This window comes from Felis catus, chromosome D1, assembly GCF_018350175.1.
Source record: "Felis catus isolate Fca126 chromosome D1, F.catus_Fca126_mat1.0, whole genome shotgun sequence".
Taxonomy (NCBI): Eukaryota; Metazoa; Chordata; class Mammalia; order Carnivora; family Felidae; genus Felis; species Felis catus.
Genome location: NC_058377.1, coordinates 30,083,498 through 30,100,149, shown reverse-complemented (window position 1 = coordinate 30,100,149; position 16,652 = coordinate 30,083,498).

Genomic DNA, 16,652 nt, shown 5'->3' with positions numbered 1-16,652 from the left:
TTGGCAGGCTGTATTCTCCAGACTGTCAATGGGTGCCAGCTGCCCTTTTGCTTTGCACAAGCCAATGGCTATAAATACAGTCACATTTTCCCACATACTGTATTTATGTTTCAGAAAATGTCTGCGTTGCATACGTAATGGAGGAGATATAATTATAATATTTCAAAACTGGCCAAATTTCATGAAATATAAAATAACAGATGGCACCACACAATATTGGTGTGGTGCGCTTCATTTAAATCATAACTCAGGCCTGAAAATGTTCCCATTTGGTACAGGGTGGTGACAAGTGTGTATGTTCTGGGAGTTAGGGGGTGGTGTGGTTCCTCTTCTTTGTCCTCTCTAAGCTTTTCAGGGAAAGTGGAGTTACAAAGCTATACATTCCCAGGAATATCAAGTTTGGGTCTTGTCCATCTATCATTTTATGCTGCTTGGTATTTCCTTTAGCTGGCAAGTAGGAAGCGTGACTTCTAACTTGGGTGGTATTGGCCCTTCACCGTTTTCCATTCTTACTTAAGCACCACCAAGAAGTTGTTGCTAAATTTTAAAAACTTCAGATACTTATTTTCCATCTTCAGCAGCAGTTCCAAGAGATGTTCCCGTGTTGTGGGTTGTGCAGGATGGATGTGTTCGTACCTGCTTTGTTTTGACTCCATTGCTTGTTCCCCACCTTCACCAGATTCCAACACAATCTGAGGTCTCACTGATCCTCAGAAAGCCTGTGGCATGCTGGAGTTTAAATGGTAAAATATAGTAAGCTCTCAAGGGCACACAGGCTTATCCAGTAGCAAGGTCAGAGTAAGAGACACCCACACCACCTGTGCTGCTCAAATCTTGTGCTAAACCAAATGACTCATTGATTCAGATAGATAAGGATTCATACAAACTCTTCTATGCAACCCAGATTCTCCAAGTGGTAGTATTTCGCTCCTGCTTTTTGTTTGTCATCTCAACTGCTCTTCCCATCTCACTGAAGGAACCATAAAATTTAGCAGTAAGGTTTCAGACTCCTAAATTGTTGATGAACAATACAGGCTAAGGAGCCATGAATGCCTGTTGTTGGCTCTCCCAGCCTATATGTGAAGTCTTTCGTAACAGCCTTTATTGAATCAAAGGACAGCATAATAAGCCCCACTTGTGCTTCTGTGATGGCCTCTGTGTGTCTGATAATTCTTTCCTTGTTCCAGTCTTGACTTAGAATGAGCTACCAAAAATCTGCTGGAGAAGTTATGTGTTTGCAAAGCTACCTTTAAATTTATAGCATAACAAGAGTCAAAAGGTAAACACATTTTATTTTTCTTCTCTATTTTCAGAGAAAAAACCTCATGAGGTCCAAATTAGCCTTAAATTCCCTTCTCTCAATAGATTGAGATGTATCATTCTCTTTCTGAGTTTTCTTCTCTACCAGTATCTCCAATCAAAGTTGGAAAAATGAGTCTATCCTGTTGTGCTATGATAGTGTGCAATGAAAGTAGAAATATCTTTATCAGTGCTACTAATAGAATGTTTACATTGCAACAGCTGTGGGGGGGCAGTAAAGGATTGTGTGTGGCCCAAATGAGTTCTAAGAAAGTTGTGAGCTGACTTCTGTTTGAGACAAGCAAGTGGAGGCCATGGCTATGGTCTATGCTTTGCCTGTATTTATCTGGGGCAGCACCAATTTACCACAAAGAGTAAAAATAGTTACTGGGTGTGCTTTTGGATCCTGTGTTTACCATTCTGAATGGAATTATGTTTTATAGCTCCTGCCCATCACACATACTTGGGAATTAATATGTCAAGAAATCATTGATCTTTGACCCAGTATGGTCACTCCCATGAGTATTACCTGAGAGAAGTATTAAATCTATTCCTATGGCCCTAGTGGGTAAAACAACATTTGATGGGTGGGAATAAGAGATTTGAGTAGTCCAAGATTGAAAAAAGCTACTTTAGGAGGTAGTAAATTCCCCATTAATGGAGGAATCCATGTTAAGTCTGGGTGGCCACTGGGTAATGATATAGTTGAAGGAATTCTAGAGTCTTGCATTTCAAAGTATGGTCACAGAACAAGATGCATCAGTATTATCTAGAAGCTTGTTAGAAATACAGACTCCCAGGCCTCACCTAAGACCTATTGAATCAGCATTTGCATTTTGGCAACATCTCTCCCGCCCCCCCCCCCCCCAGTGATTTGTGTGCACAGTAGAGTCTGAGAAGCACTGTTGTATAAGATTCCTTTTAGGGGTGCCATGGTGGCCTCCGTCAGTTGAGCGTCTGACTTCAGACCAGGTCATGATCTCACAGTTCATGAGTTTGAGCCCTACCTCAGGCTCTGTGCTGACATGACAGCTCAGAGCCTGGAGCCTGCTTCGGATTCTGTGTCTCTGTCTCTCTCTGCCCCTCCCCCACCTTCAAAAATAAATAAGCGTTATAAAAATTAAAAAAAATATTCCTTTTAAGGTTCAGATATATTTCTAAGTAAACTGTGTGAGATGCATGGGTTTTACTATGAACATATGATTTTCTTTGGCACCCAGCACCTACTCAATTAGAGAAACCACATAAAAAGAGGATGTGAGGAGATTCCCAAAGACTCCTTCATTCATACATACTTTGATGAATTGGAATTAGAGTGTTCCTCCCTATCTTCTGTCCTCCACTCCACTGTAATCTACCACATGTGCTGAAATTCACACCACAAGTTATTCCTTTGAGTGTGAACATTGAAGGACAACATGAAGATGATAACATCTAAATTAGATGGGGTAATGCTTTAAGCTATTATTACCAATTAAGTTATTAATGTTAATTAGTGCATCAATTTGTTATCAGAGAGCAGGGATTATCATCTTCGTATTCCTACTATTTAGCATGTTCTTGACAAATGTTAATATATAATTTATTTTCTATGATAACTCTTTCCAAAAAAGGATTTGGGGTGGCATTGTCTAGACTAACAAATACATGTTGAACTGGAATGGTTCAGACTCTGTGGGAATAAGTCAAGGGTCAAGTGGGTGTTGGGATTTTTCACAGTGGAATTTCTGACAATAAGGTTCCAGAGATGTTGTCAACCATGGGTGGCACAAAAGAGGAAGAGGAGAAGTCATGGAGAGGAGTCCCTGCATTGACATGCACAGATTAAAAAAAAATTATACAAGAGTGCATCTTATAATGTTTCTGTTTTTCTGTACATTTGAAATACTTTTTGGTTAAAAATAATTTTGTAAACTTGATTATTTCTTGAGAAGCAGGTAATAATTATATGGTCAAACTGCAGAGAAGACTCAAGCTGACAATGTCTTTATAGAATCTTAGTGAGTCACACAAAAAATGTGCTCCCACTGCCTATATGCTCCTTGCCTTTCTTATAATGGACTGTAGAACTGGAATTGTGTGTCAGCATTTACAAATCCAAATGTGATACTGTAAAGTGGCTAAGATTGTGAACTCTAGGGGCAGAATATCTGCGTTCAAACTCTGGCCATCTCTTACTTGAGTAATAGCCTTGGGCAAGTTACTCAGCTTCTTTAATCCTCTGTGTCTTCATCTGTAAAATGAAGAAAATAGTGGACCAACCCACAGTGTTGCTAAGGGGATGAAATGACATAATACCCTGTGCTTTGCACAGTGCCTCACTCTTAAGTGGTAAGCAAATGCTAAATGCTCTTGTCACTGCCATTGTTGTTATTATTGCCTTCTATGGCATATTGCCCAAGCTATTTAAACTTGCAGTCAACTATAATCATACACTTTAGTAACCTCAGAATGTCGCAGATGATTTTATTACTTCTTAGTACAACCTAAAGATTTCAGAATCTGCCGTTCCCTATGATTGGTTTGTATACTTTTGCTACAGACTTCACCTTTCTTTTGCAGATGCAAGTATTTCTTGGAAAATCTTCATTTTTTATAGGGGTATGGAAGATCCATATTCCCTTATAATAAAGGGACAAAGCTAGAGATATTTTATTTAATATTCATTGCCACGTGATTGTTAAATATGCTCTCCTGGAAGCCTTCAGGCATGAGAACAAAATACTACAGATGGAACTAAGTAGAATAAGTTGTGATCGAGCTCCTTACACATCCTGCAAGCAGAACTCTCCCCACATTTAAACAATCCTGTGGGAAGGAAAACTGGGTGGGGGTCCTACAAAGGAGGTAGCCACCTTTCTCTTAAATTTTTTTTTAAGAAGGCTAACTTGTTTAGTAAAAAGACATAAGAATGTCTCAGATATCATTTGACCTTTCCACACTTTTCTGTTGGACTGCTTTGGAGGAAGAGATTACACATCTCTCAACTGTTTCTAAGAAGTGAGAGTCTTGGGTACAAGTGGTAGGGCTCAGTGCCTCAGGCTGGGTGCTTTAAGGGTATTTACCAGTTTCCCCACAAATTTCTTTCTTCTGTTCCAGAATCCCATCCAGGATACCATATTGCATCTAGTCATTATGTCTCCTCAGTCTCCTCTGGTCTGTCTCCAACACAGAAATCCAATTTTGTCAACAGACATCACCACAAGCATGGGGAAGAATGCTGCCTGTTTCTCTGTTATTTTACAATCACTTATTGAGTTGCTACTATGTGACACAAGTAAAAATGATTAAATCCTTGCCCTAGAGAAATTTACCAGCTGAGGATGGTTATAGATAGGTAAAGAAATAATTACTGTACCTTGTGATACGTAATATAACAAAACAAAATACTCGAGGTGCTATAATATCCCTGCAAAGAAGGGATGACTCCTGATGATCCTTGCCAGGAAAACACAATGACCCAATTCATATTTTCTGGTAGAGGACTCATTGGGATGGACCTCATGGTCAAATGAATCAATTGAATTAGGATATTCAATTTATATAAGAGATTGTGTTTCATCACAGGTCTGAAGGGAAAAAATGTCTGTGAGCAGTGTGCCTATGCATCCATGATTAAGAGGGGAGTCTGGCATGATAGTGGGTGTGGGGGAATTAATACACAGAGCCAAGTTTTTCCAAATCAGCTGTGAAATGTATACTAGGGATTCCTTGGAACAGAGATCTAGATTTGGTTTTTAGAGAGATAAATTACCACTCTTTCTCTGCTTTTCTAGAGCTTAATTTCTTGAAAAGTTGCCATCTGAACTTTCTCCTTTTCCTTACCTTCCAGTCATCTCCCAACCTACAGCATTTGGGCTTCTGTCCCTCTTTCTGACTATATATATATATATATATATATATATATATATATATATTTTTTTTTTTTTTTTTTTTTTACCAAGACCTCCCTGACAATAATCTAATAGAAAATTTTTAACATTCATCTTATCCAACTTCTTGGTAACCTTCTGCATTGTTATTCCCACCTTCCTCAGACTTTCTTCTCTTGGATTGTGTAACACATTTCTGTCTTAATATCACTCCCCTTGTCCTTGACTAGTCCTTCTTTAGTCAGAACATTAAAAAGGGTTAAGACTCAGTTCTAGATCCTCTTATTCCTGTACATTTTTCCTGAGATTATCCCACTGACATCAGCGATTGCTTCAATTACTGGTGGGATTTAAAAGGCACAATTGATAATTTCTCTTTCCCTACCAAGGTCCGAGCCAACTGAGAAACACAAAGTCAAGCAGGCATCAAACTATCAATTTTATTATGGGGAAAGCTGAATTGCAGAATGTGATCTTGATTCAAGTCCAAAATGAGATTCTCACTTAATACACTTCTTTCTCCCAATTGGTTTTATTCACTCAGCCACAGGCAGGATAATTTGTCAACTGTAGCTGTAGGCCTTCCCCTGCAGAGACAGGACCTGACAGGGAGCTTACCATATAGCGGTGGATGGAACAGAAAGGAAAACACATATGAACTACAGATAGTCCTTTTAAGGGGAAAAAGGGAGGCAGAGGGAGGGAGGGAAGGAAGTGGGGAGAAAGGGAGAGGGAGAGAGGGAGATGGAAATGGAGATGGAGAGAGAGAAGGGGAGAGGGAGAGAGAGAGAGAGAGAGAATATGAATGCACAGAGCCTGGTAACACATTAATCCTGCTTAGCAAAGAATCAAGGACACAGACATGTCAGACCTTTGTCATCTTTCTGATCAGATAGGTCAGATAAGTCAATCTTATCCTTGTAAGGGGAGAAAAACAAAACAGTGAGAGGTGAAGCAAAAACAGCCGCTTCTTCTCCAATACTTTTTCTGAGGAGGCAGAAGTTTCTATTACATAAACCTGAAGAAATTCAGAGAGAAGGAAAGATGACTCCACTAATTACTACCTACACTAAGATAGCTCACAAATCTTTATCTTAGTCAAAAACTCTCATCTCAGATGCAGGTTTGTATGTTTAATTTCTGACTTGATGTCTCCATTTGGATATCTCAAATGTATTTGTGATTCAACATACCCCCAGATAATCCTATTAGAAACCAAGTATTGAGTTATACTATGTGCCAGGCACTGTGATAATAGCTGTATGTCAGTTATCTCATTTGATCTTCATACCAATTCTACAAGATAGGTGGGGATCATTAATGAAATGGAGCTTCGAGAGTTTCAGACTTGCAAGCAGTAGATAAGAGGTTAGAACCCAGGTTTCCAACTCTAGAACTGTTAGCTGCTACACTACTTTCCCAACTGAGTCCATAACTGCTGTCTTAAGTTGGGTCCAAATCCAGTAAATCTTTTCTCAGTTATTGGCATTATGTCCATCCAGAAACAAAACTAAGAACAAAGGTATGAGTCTTGAAAACTCTGTTTACTTTATTCCCATCTCCACCAAATCCTGCAGATTATATCCTCTAAAAATCTCTATGGTCTATCCAGGGGCATCCACATCTGTCACAATTGACTGATACTTTTGACAAAGCTCTTCTCATTCCTGCCTGGATGGCTGTGGTGCACTTCCAAAAGGCCACACCATGTTGGCTCCCTTCCAGTCCAATCTGGATGCTGCCTGCAGTGTGGCAATGTATGTTCCCTTCCCCCACCTGAGATCTCTTGCAAAACTCCGCATCAGCAATGGGATGAAACAAAGCTGCTTTGAAGACTCTGTTGATCTCTGCATGATTTGGCCTTCCTCTCCTCTTCCAGCCTCCTCTATCCACTCATTCCCTATCCTCTATCTATCTGCACCTTCTTTTAGTTCCTTAAATGTTCATTGTCATTTCCCACATGTGCTGTTTCCTCTGCTTGGTATACTCCTCTCTCACCAGATTTAATTAACTTCTCCTTCTTCAGATCTCAGATGAAATATCTTCTCCCCAGGGAAGCCTTCCCTGACCTGTTTAACTAGGTCACACTTCCCATTTCTCCTCTCTTAATACAAGATATCTCCATTTCAAGGCAATCATACCAATTGTAATTGACATCCATGTATGTGATTATTTGACAAAAGTCCTTGCCTCCCTCTAGATTTTAAACTCGAGAGGCCAGAGTCTCTGCTTGGTATTGCTTTCCATTGTATCCCAAGTGCCTAGTATATGGTTTAGTACAAGAATTGCTCAGTGAATGATAGTTGGATCCCCTTATAATGATGGTTCCATCAATTGGGTATTTTCTATATGCCAGGCATTGTGTTCAGTGTTGAACACATTTTGTCATTCATTCTCTCAGTGGTGTGGGGAAATAGCTACTTTGCTTATGTCCATTTTGCAGATGAGGAAACTGAAGATGGGAGAGGTGTGGCACCCTGCCTGGAGATACCACATGTCAAAGCCAGATCCTGAATCCAGGTCTGCTTGGTTGTTTCCATGAAGATCTTCCATCTCTGCGATGTTGATTGCTGGGCCATCTATTTATTTGAGAGCTTGAAAGAAGAAATCAAACCCATAGTTATGCATAAAATGGCCTAGCTCTCTATTGCATACATAGTTTAAGTGTAATTTTACTTGACTGAAACAAAATTATTTGTAACTGTCTTAAACATGAGTTTCCTTGTTTCTGATGCTTAATGATTGAAACAGGACAATGAGAAACACCAGACAACATACAGTCAAGTAAAAAGTGCCCTAGGGAATGCCACAGGGAACACGCTAAGAAAATAGCACAGGGACTCAAGGAGACAAGTAGGTAAGAAGCTGGAAAAGACAAATCAAGAAATAAAAGAGGGAAGAATCTAAAGTTCAGTCAAAAGAACTGGAAGAGCAGTCACCTTGTGGCTTTATTCAAACCCAGGCTCTGGAGGAGAAACTTCTCATCAGCATGACAGTTCGGAGAAAGAGCTTGATGAAGAGTTCCAGAAGTGAAATCCTGGGAAGCAATCTGCTCAAGGTCACTGTGTGGGAGAGGAGTAGTTTCCATCTGGCATATGAGCCAGGAAATTTCCAACTGGGAATCTGTAGGATTGGCCTGAGATTGAGACTTTCTAGAAATCAATAAGCCAGGTTGTTGCAGGGCCAGTAATGACAACAGTTGCCATTTATTGAGTTCTTAAGCACTGGGATAAGTGATTTACAGACTTTCTCTCACTAATCTTCATGACCACCTACCCAGATGGACATTGTTATCTTAATTCACCAGGTAAGGAAATAGAGACTCAGAGAGGGGAAGATGTTTGTCTAAGGACACACAGGTAGATTCCAATCAGACCTAACTCCAAAATCTCTTTGCCATCTGCATTTTGCCTCTCTGAGTATGATCTATGGCTTATGATGCAAAAGTGGTTTTATATGAAGCCTAGCATGCTCATTCATTCATGCCTGCATTTATGCATTCATTCTGTACACATTTACTGAGAACTCTCTGAAGACGAAGACTGGGGATCAGAACAGCAATATTGAGAAAGCCCTAACCCCAGAGATGCAAGAAGCAAATGTGGTGGTCATGGCACCCAATGTGGATTTCCCGTTTCCTGGTGTTCCAGTTGCTGACATCACAAGCTGTGATAGGATACCTTTTTCCAATGAAAGCAGCACAAAGCAAGGAGCTTGCCCAAGATAAGGAAGCTGCCCGTGATCCCTTTCACCATCCAACAATAAAAGAACCCCAAGATGTTACACACATCATCACCAGATGACTATTTCCATGTCTGTGCTGTTGGGAACTTCTGAGGACTCGTGACTCAAATGAGTTTCTTGCCAATTAGGTGCTCCATGGCTTCTACCATGTGCTCTCTCAGCTTGACTTCTTGCTTCCAAATGCCCTGTTCTCCCAAAGCCAAAATCTGTACCTTACTGTGCTCACTTTCATTCTGTGGAACCAGCTGCTTCACTACCCTCCACTCCCTCCCCACCTTATTTATTTCCATCCTTGGGGGGCAATGGGGACTTTCCCTTAAACCATAACTCAAATTTGAGAGTCCCTCTGACAAAATTTCTGTTTAAGAAATGAGATGAAGAATCATAGAAAATAAGCTGTTTTTTTCCTGTGTGTGTGTGTGTGTGTGTGTGGTGATGGTGGTATTTCGAACAGTTTCTCTCCTGCCTGAATATATCACTGAGGAATTTTGCTCTTTTATTTTTGCATCTACGTCCTGGAAAATGATTTGAGTATCACTAAGCAGACCCTTCCTGGGGACTTCTTCCTTCCCCTGCCTGTTATGAAAGCCCAGCTGACCTGCCCTGAACGAGTAATGGAAGCTGTTCTTTTCATTTTATGCTGGTTTCTCTATCTGTGTGTGCCTGTGAAGGTCACACATGACTTTTCACCTCCCCTGTCTCGTTTTCCAAGTTTTCTGGAACATGAACATCCCTCTTGGGAGGACAGTATTATCTGCAACTTATTATAGAAATGTAATGAAAGCATCATGAACAGCATACTGAGATATCCAGATGGGTAATGTTGAGCCCTTGCAAAATGAGCTCTTTACTATTTATCTTACTTGGGGGGAAAGTTTGATCATTTCTAAGCCTCTGGTGGTGTTTTCTTGGGTCAAGATAAAGGCATTCTCTGCTTGTTAGCTTATAATAATTATAGAAGGAGGGTGAGAGAAAAAGGGAGGAGGGAGAGAGAGCAAGAGTAAGAGGGAGAGAGAGAGAGAGACTGGAAATTTATTCCATAGGAGCAGATGAGGCCTGAGGCCTGTGGGCCCAGGGAAGCCGTGTAGATAAATGCAGTAGGTCTGGTGAGGCAGCAAGATGGAGGATGCTTCCCTTTATACAGGGGCAGCTAGAACATCAGATGATTTTTATTCAGACAGAATGAAGAATCAGCATGACCAGGTCTTCTCATTTTTCAAGAGTAACTGAAAATCTGCATGAGCAGATGTTTAAATACTGGCAACATATTCCATTTAAAAAGTACTGCTGGATGTAGAAAATGTGTCTGAAGGTCAGATCCAGCCCTCAGGCTGCCATATGCTATTCCAAAAGAAAGGCATTGGAAACTGTGGATCAGGTCTTGGGCCTTCTTCATGGGAGGCGGTTAGAGAGGTTATCTTTCTTTAATGAAAATTCCAGTGGAAGAAATATTTCCTCTTTGTTGTCAGAGATCAGAGCACTGGCATTAGGAGGTCCTGTGCTCTAAGGTGGTGGCAAAAAGGTGAAGGCTGAGACACTCAGGAGCAAGAGGGCCCTTTGGCATTGCTGGACCCTTTGTTGTCTGTTGTGTCCAGGTCTGTATCCCTTAGGTCCAAACCTTGTCACTGGCAGCTTCTGGCAAAAAGCCCCACTGGCTGAGTTCCACCTAAATTGCTGTCACATGTTGGTGGGAAATTCTCTTTTTAGGACTTTAGAAACCTCTAAGGCCAGGCTGTAATGGTAGGTGGCTCCTAAAGGGACAAAAGTGGTAATATGGTTCGTGAGTTATTCCCTAAGTGACCTTGAGGAGTCCATGGTAGCTTCTTGGGAACATGGGGACACTATGCAGAGGTCTTTCTGTGTACAGATTTAGCTGCAACAAACAGACTCCCTCAGTGTCCATAATGGTGTTTTGCCACAATATTAATGAAGTTATTTTCTCCAGCCACACATTTCTGATAAGAACGTATGAATTTAAGTGAGGCTCTGGAAATATTGATGTCAGGGAACAAGAGATTCATTTGGAAAGGAGGCCAATATTCATCAATTGATCATTCTTCTTGCTCCAGGGTGGCTGGGACCATAGGCCCAATTTTCCTGGAGAATTCAAAACCTGTGTTTGTGTTGGAAGTAATGAGAGACACACAGTTTCTGTTGAAAATAATAAAAGGAGGGCACGTCCACTCAAAATTCTTCTCTATGTGAACGAAGTCCACAGATTCTGATCTCTCATTTTATATCAGCTTTTGTGTCCAGGCATGATATGACAAAAGTTTGGGGGACAAAAGTTCATTCCAGGGACTACTCAGTGTGCCCTTCAGAAACAAAAGAGGAGAGAGAGAGAGAAAGAAAGAAAGAAAGAACGAAAGAAAGAAAAATTGATCCACACTTCCCCTTCTGACAATTGCACTTCAATAGTATAGCCTTCTGAGTAGGGGTATCTTTAGGTTAGCATCCGAACATGTGAGCCTTTAGTTTAACTGAACTTTGAGGCCTCTGAGGCTCTTACATCCTTCAAGGAAATGCTGAAAGCAGAAGCAAGTGTGTCAAACACAGGTACCTAGTGAAGCTTGAAGAATCTAATTTTGCAGGAGGGCATCTTCATATAAATGCTGCAGTTCTGCTGTAAAGTAAGTCAACCCTCTGCTGAGGAGAGAAATCAGATTCATTTCAGTCTTGAGCTATCCACAATTTCCCATCCAAATAGATGGAGCTTGAGTTGGTTTTTTTTCCCTGTCATTACTACTCGGTCCAGTGTTTCCATTTTAAAAGGTGTGCATGTGGACTGAACCAAAACAGGGATTATTTAAAATACTGTGCCTGCTGATTTCATTTAAATGGACCCAATATCTTTGGCTAATAGTAGGTGCATTTTTAGGAAAACACACAGATTTGGCCAGGCCTAGTGAATTTAATATCGTTCCCAACAACAATACTATGGGGCATTTTTAGGACTGGTTATGTTTTCTGAGGGTTTTCCCATTCATCCCTGATTTGCTCCCTCCTTTCCCTGGGAAATGTAGAGCAGGAAGGCAGGGCCATGATGTTTTCTACAGTCTTCCATTCAAACCCAGTTCCTCATGTGTACAGTGGGTGTTCAGCAATTAAATATTCAGTAAATGTTACTTGAAAATAAGCTAACATGGCCCTCAATTAGATTGTGACTTCATTTTCGATGTAGAAAGACACATGGAAAATTAGGTTCCTCAGCCACTTTACCACATAGAGTATGTGATACTCCCAGCCCCCAGAGGTGACAAACTTGTACCTGCATCTCTGTGCAGTTTTTGAATGGATTCTTGGTATAATCCTTTAAAGAATGTGTGTATTGCCTATGCATTGAATGTTGGTCTCTGGAAAAAGTCGAATATGGAATTAAGTACCTCATGGCTAGAAAATGTCAGAACCTAGATCGTAACCTAAGTGTATGATCCCTAGTTGTATACTTTTAATTACCTGAACTTTATTTTAAAATCAGTTAGAGCAGCAGGCACAACCCTGAAGTCACTGTCATGTAGTCTCTGGGGCCAGCCTATGCTAATAAGACCTCCTGCCTCTCCTGAGCTCCTATACTGCAAGAACACTTCTTTGGGTCTCCAGTCTCACACAAAGGGTCAGTGTCAGCAATGTCTGAGCATATGAGTGGGGGAGGGGTGAAGACTGAGATGTTGTCTCTGTGCTGGACGCCTCTCAGCAAGTGGGCCTGGGCTGGGTGGGGGGAAAACAGCAGCTGGTGTGATGGAGAGGCTGGAGGAGTTGGGAGGCAGAAAGAGAAAGAGACACAGTTAAAATTCTTTGCCATTGCCTGACCATGTCCCCCTTGGTAGCCATGTAGTCAGGGAATGTATGGCTGTGTGTTTTTCTTTTTCTTCACCCCCCTTTCTCTTTTTCTTCCCCCAAATGCAAATCAATAGATGTTTATTCACAGACTAACATGATGTCAAGGAGAGAAGAGTAGCCTTTTCATCCAGAGGAGAGTGCAGGGAGCAGCCCAGCCCCTTCACACAGGGAAGAAAGGAAGACAGGAAACGAAATGTGGGGAGAAAGGACAGAGAGAGAAAGGGAGACAAAATCTGGGGAGAAGATGGTGGACAGTGCTCTGGGTAGGCATGGGCGTTTGGACATACATGTCCACTTACACGTGGTGTGGGCATCCTGTGACTTTTTTCTCCACTAGCTAGAATATTTCAGCTCCACTAGATAGAATATTTTCTCCACTAGCTAGAATATTTCAGCTCTTTCTTGAAAGTTGTCCTGGGGAAAAAAAAAAACCCGCATATATAGGTGAAAATTGTATGCCATTTTCTTCAATACCTCGCTAAAATTTGATCAGGCATACCTAAGTGGAAGGCTTTATGATAATGTGAGATTAGACAATATATTATCTTGAATAAATCTAGCCAGTTTCTGAGCTGTAAGTGAACCAGGGCGATACTTATGTAATTAGTAACAACAACAAGAACAATAATAATGATTGAAAGGAGTACTCATTGTTGGAATTAACTGATCACTTAAGACTTAAGTTAGAATATGTGGATTTTAGTCTTGGCTTCTTCCCTCTGGGTCTTTTGAAATATATATGTAAATTTCAGGGGCACCTTCAGGTGCCCTGGCTGGCTCAGTTGGAATAGTATGTGACTCTTGATCTCAGGATTGTGAGTTCCAGCCCCACTTTGGATATAGAGATGATTTAAAAAGAATGAATAAATTAAAACTTAAAAAAATAAATTGCAATGTCTTCTTATTTCTCTACCTGGAAAATGGAGCTAATTAACTCTGTCTCTATGTTACTTCATATGGGAGTGAAACAAATAAATGAGATTATAAATGTCCAGGTCTTTGATACGTACATCAGCAACATTAGCTCCTATTTTAGTTACTTCCATTTATGAAGGATTTTAGCTTTATATTGGAAAAACAGATTTTTGTTCCAGGTGTTTTGAGAAGTTTGTTTGTAATCTTTTTTGCTTTATGGTACCAAGTGTATGAACTAGTGTTCAGTTCATCATGGAGAGCTGGCTGCCATCTTGGTCTTCAGTGTCTTCTCAAATCTCATGAAAATGATAGCAAAGGATTAAAAAGGTGCAAACCCCAAGGGCAAAAAGTTGGAAGAAAAAATAATAATGGGTGAGAGTGGGTTTTTCTTTGAAAAGAAAAGGAAGAGTGGCAACTGATTTAGTAAAACACACACACAACAACAACAACAACAACATCAACAACAACAATGAAACTGAGGTATAAGGCATCTGCAGAGGATGTATAAATAGAACTATGTGGGTTTATACCACTGAACCCAGGACAGCCCAGGAATGACAGCTACAGGGTACTTCAAAAGGCAGAAATTTGAAGGGATGAATTGAAAGCCTGTATTAGACACACCCTCACTTCATTCTGCTTCTCCTATATCCCGTGAATGAGAAATTAACTTTTTTGAAGCAATTGAAGAAGAACAAGAGACAGTTGAAGTACCCTGGTGAAAATAGAGAGGTTGTGGATCTCCATCCTGAATGGTAAAACCCACTGGTCACCTTTAGAATATTGGAAAACAGGATTTTACCATCCTGGTGGGTGAATGGAGGCCTCTTTTGGAAACCTGAGTGACTCAAGACAAACAGACCTACAATACTGACATTTGGAGGAAATGGTTCCAAGGCCATTCCTTGCCTAATAATTTTTAAAGCCTCCACTAGTAAATAAACTCCACTGGAAAACACAGATGCCAGCCAGTCTATTGTTGCTTACTCTTAAATAGGAAAAGAAGACCAAAGATCACCAGACAGTTGAAGAAGCTTTCTTACATGAAAGACAAATATAAAAACAAATAAGCAGAATAAAAGAAAATTTAAAAAATAAAATAAAACAAAGGAAATGGAAACACTGCTGACAGTAAAAGGAAACATCACCAAGTGTTGATTAATATTCTCAGAGAAGATATTGTAACTATAGAAAAAGAATAGGCACTATAAAAAATCAGACAAGAAAGTTTTGAAATTAATAATTTGATAATAATTTTTTAAATCAGTAAGATAAATGGAAATTAAAATAAAGAATACTTATAAGAAAAAGAGAGGAGTAAATATAAGAAAATTAGGGAACTAATCCTGAAAACTAATAGTCACTTAACAGAAATTCCACAAAGAATGAATAGTATAGAGGAGAGAAAACTTTCAAAGCTTTGAAAAAAATAAGTAAAAATACCCAGTGTTGAATAAAATGAAATTTCTATATTGTAAGAGTATACTGAATGCCTGATACAATGGAAGAAAACAGATCCACATGAAGAATTTCATCTTTGTGAAATTTTGGAAAGCTATGGATAAAGAGAATATTCTAAATGTTTACTGAGAGAAAATCAAGTCATTAACATACAAAAATGCAAATTGATATAAATCAGATGTTTCAACAATGTTTAAACTTAGGTCAAAATGGAGAAATGGCTTCAAAATTTAGAGAGGGTAATAATTTTCAACCTAGAATTCTCTGTTCAATGCTTATTTATTTATTTTTAAAGAGAGAGAATGTGTGTGCAAATGAGTGAAGGAGGAGCAGAAAGAGAGAGAGAAAGAGAGAGAGAGAAAGAGAGAGAGAGAAAGAGAGAGAGTGAGAGAGAGAGAGAGATTGAGAGAGAATCCCAAGCAGCCTCTGTGTCATCAGTGCAGAGCCTGATATGGGGCTTGATGTCAGGAACCATGAGATCATAACCTGAGCTGAAATCAAGAATTGGACTTTTAACCAGCTGAGCCACCCAGGTGTCCCTCAAACTAGAATTTTATTGGCAGCTGAACTAACCATACTTCAGTTGAGTGAGATTAAAGACATTTTTGAGTATTCAAGGTCCTGCATAACGGCCATCTATGAATATTTTCTCAGCAAACTGTTAAAAACTGTGTTGAATTAAAACAAGGAAGAGCACCAAGAAACAAGACCTAGGTTACATGTCCGACTTCAGCTCAGGTCATGATCTCATGGTTTGTGGGTTTGAGCCCTGCTTCAGGCTTTGCACTGACAGTTCAGAGCCTACTTGGGATTCTCTCTCTCTCTCTCTCTCTCTCTCTCTCTTTCTCTGCACACCCCTCCCGCTTGTTCTTTCTCTCTCAAAATAAATAAAATAAACATTAAAAAACATGATACTGATAGATTACTAGATGTATTTTTATTTTTTTATGTTTATTTATTTTTGAGAGCAAGAGAGACAGAGCACAACCCAGGGAGGGGCAGAGAAAGAGAGAAACACTGAATCTGAAGCAGGCTCCAGGCTCCAAGCTGTCAGCACAGAGCCTGAAGTGGAGCTCGAACCCACAGACCACAAGATCATGACCTGAGCCAAAGTCAGATGCTTAACTGACTGGGCCACCCAGGTGCTCTGATTGTTAGATGTTTTTAATTATACTGAGATGAATTATAGAATTCTACAGGGCAGTTGGAGACATTTAAATATAAGTCCATAAAAAATTCAGCAAATGAAACAAAAAGGCAAATATCCTCTCTGGGAAAAGCAAAAAGGTACACAAGAAAGACAATAGTTAAATAATCATAACAATGTAAATACTAAATATTGATGTATTAAAAATTGTGACATTTATATCAGGTAAATGAAAGGAGATTTGTGGGGGTTAGTGGCGAACAGGACTAAATCCTTATCTTCTGTGGTACAAAGTCAATAGCTAATTTTAAAAAAATCTTAGGGGCGCCTGGGTGGCGCAGTCGGTTAAGCGTCCGACTTCAGCCAGGTCACGA